Here is a 3,414-nt window from a genome sequence, read left to right on the forward strand (position 1 = left end):
GCTAGTGAATGAGCAAAAAGACATTCTATGAGAGTGCTCGACTATCGCCTCAGAGCTACACATGCAAAACAACATGGCAAAAAATAACAACACTTATCCCTTTGCCTAAAGTAGCTTACTACAGGAAAAGGTAGTGAGATAGTACTTCTTGCATTTAATTTCTCCGACAATGACAAAGAATGGAAGAGAAAATTCCATTTTCTCTGGACAGTGAAAAAAAAGGACAGTGATAAAAAAACATTTACGAGGAAAAGAGGAGAAAGAAAATTAAGTGAGATCTGACAACAAGAGAAGGAGACACAGAAATAGAAAGGAAAGGATTTTACCATTCTGGGCCAAAGTTAAGTGTTTCAGCAGTCATATTCTTCCTTCCTTCTCAGAGGTGAAAGTCTACAAACAGAAATACCTGAATGAGAGTATGCAACACACTGAAACATGCTGCAAGCATACTTCTGTTCATTAGCACACACAGATTATTTTATTACATTGCAGTGTAATTAGGGCTGAACAAATTTGGAAAATAATCGATTACGATTTAATATGCAATTATTTTTTAAAGCTGTATTATTCAACAAAGACAAGCTATAAATCATTGTATAGTATGATACAATATTAGATAGATTAAACAAATGTTATTTTCTGTAGGCCAGGCCTATATGTTACGATGAAATTAGGTGATGCATGAATTGATATGACATTTTTATTTAACAACTACAATCACAGTATATTGACTGATTTGTTGAACTTCCAACCTTGTAAGCATGTAATAATTATCACAACATAAAGCACTGACAAATACGCTTGGTGTAAACATTAATATGAAAGTCAGTAACAAATCACACAAATTAAAGTAGATTGCAAAACTATAAAAACAAATCTGTTGCTTTACCACACTACTTTAGGTCATTCAAAGACACTGTAATAAACATGTAAACATGTGGACTGCACTTTTTAAACACTGTCTGTTAATTTCAAACTTTTTTGATCGTGCTCCCCTTTAAATAAATTTTTTTTTTATTTGGCGCCCCCTCCCCCCATCCCATCTCAGACTACCAAATAATGACGGTATATTATGTTTATATACTATGGTATAAACTAGAGGTCGACCGATTCATCGGGTTTGCCGATTAATCGGCACCGATAGTTGATTGGCGGAACTATTGGTTATCGGCAAAAATCAATGCCGATAGTTTTCCGGGTTGCGTCTGTTGCTGGAGTGGCTGAGAAGGGTCCACTGCCATCATACAGTACGAGAGCGGCCTCTAGAGGCGGAAATCACTAACAGCACGAGTTGTTTGTTTTGACATGTGACACTGCACGCTGCACAGAGCGGGAAACTTCAAACATGCATTTAAATGCAGCCGACAGAAAATCCTGCCGCGGAACAGAGCGCCATGCACATATTTTTCCCATTAAATTACATTATATTTGTCCCAAATCATTGTTAATGTACGTAATGACTTCACCCTAGGCTATAAATTATGTATTGTGCTCGTTCTGTGGCTCTAATACAGTCTTTATGCCTCATATAGAGAGCTGTAATACAGATCGCACTCTCTCTTTCCCTTCGCTCTGTTTTTTTTTTAAACACCGAACTTCAAACTCATTTATGCCACATTGTTCATTCTTGAAGCAAACTTATGTCGGTTTGGTGATTAAATAATACTTTTTTTTTTTTTGATTAGATAATCATGCCGTGTTCTAAAATAGAAGCAAATAAAGTGCGAGAGTACACATACAATATCAATAACATATGTAATTTTAATGCTATGGCCTTGTGTATATATTTAAAGATGGCCATCTTTAAGCATGACAGTTGAAATTAAATGGTAATACTTTACAGTAAGAGTCCTTTTGTAATATTAATGAAAGCTGTAAAAGTATTGTTCCTAGTGTGTTTATTTCAACATTTACTATTACTAATAGGTGTATTGTGCTCTTTCTGTGGCTCTAATACAGTCTTTATGCCTCATATAGAGAGCTGTAATACAGATCGCACTTTCTCTTTGCTCTGTTTTTTTTCTAACACCGAACTTCAAACTCATTTATGCCACATTGTTCATTCTTGAAGCAAACTTATGTTCGTTTGTCGACCTCTAGTATAAACATTATGAAAAAATTAATGCTTTTTTAATAGAAAAAAACCTTACAGGAGAAAAAAACACCTGTATAACTTGAAACATTGAAAAATAAAGAGAATAACTTATTATTATTCTCCCTGTTATTTTTTATTTTTTTTGTGGGTTTCCTTAGAGCCCAACCGATATAGCGTTTTGCCGATATTATCGGCCGATATGAGCCTGTCGCTGATATATCGTATCGGCAAATATGCCGCGCGACCTCTAGTATAAACATTATGAAAAAATTAATGCTTTTTTAATTAAAAAAAACCTTACAGGAGAAAAAAACACCTGTATCACTTGAAACATTGAAAAATAAAGAGAATAACTTATTATTATTCTCCCTGTTATTTTTTTTTTTGTGTGTGGGTTTCCTTAGAGCCCAACCAATATAGCGTTTTGCCGATATTATCGGCCGATATGAGCCTGCCGCTGATATATCGTATCGGCAAATATGTCGCCGATATGAAAATAATTTTTTACAGAACATATAACGCAGATAAAATGCTTAAAATGAAATGGTGTAATTACTTAGTTTGTCCAGCAGAGCGCACTCTATTGTTTGCTACTGGCGACCTGGATGAAAAGCTTTAAAGCTTATGTCTATGGAAAACCATTGAAACTTTGAACGGCCATATCTCCGTAACGGTGCAGCGAATCCGCACCAAATTCGGGGAATCCCTTCAGCTTGAGGAACCCTCTCGAATGCGAATCAAGTGTACGTCTAGAGGCCTGCTTTTGAATGAGACCACCCCCGCGTCGGTAGCCCCCCGGCATTCAAGAGGGCTCCTCGAGCTGAAGGGATCCCCCGAATTTGGTGGAGATCCGCCGGCGCATTCGCGAGATGGTGACACCAGTCAACACCTTCACTTCAGTAAGGAGGTCTCTTGGTTCAGGCAGCAGCATTCAAGCGTGGTCTTATTCGACCGTAAGTGCCCTGCGAAGTGGACTTCACATGAAATTCCGCCATGATTCCAGTTCCAAGGGAACGTACACGTTACATTCAAAGGGCATTAAAGTGCGCGAGACGTGAATTTATATTGTATTTATTTACAGAGGTATATTATGTCACTCTTCACACTTCTCTAGTAAGTTTTGTCTGCGTGTGAAGACAGTAGCGTAAATCTGTGAATCAATGTTCCGAAGTGAAATAAACTTCAGCGGAATAAAGTTGAATGGAATTGAATTGAATTAAAGTTGAATAAACTTCAACTTTACTGTTCAGTGCACTGATGTCAGAATCATTTTGGATAGTAAAGTTTATTGTTAAATGCCCTGCCTCCATTACGTATCT

At 36.9% G+C, this 3,414-nt stretch overlaps 1 long non-coding RNA gene across 1 annotated transcript in view; it reads right to left on the reverse strand.

The window, feature by feature from the left end:
* Positions 1 to 325: 325 nt before the first annotated feature.
* The window catches only part of LOC107597090 (uncharacterized), a 17,184-nt gene continuing 14,095 nt past the window's right edge, over positions 326 to 3,414 (reverse strand). Inside the window, exon 3 of the long non-coding RNA XR_001610432.1 lies at positions 326 to 390. This is a non-coding gene — a long non-coding RNA (uncharacterized lncRNA). The remainder of the gene's footprint in view (positions 391 to 3,414) is intronic.

This window comes from Sinocyclocheilus grahami, unplaced genomic scaffold (assembly GCF_001515645.1).
Source record: "Sinocyclocheilus grahami isolate Dianchi unplaced genomic scaffold, SAMN03320097.WGS_v1.1 scaffold227.1, whole genome shotgun sequence".
Taxonomy (NCBI): domain Eukaryota; kingdom Metazoa; phylum Chordata; class Actinopteri; order Cypriniformes; family Cyprinidae; genus Sinocyclocheilus; species Sinocyclocheilus grahami.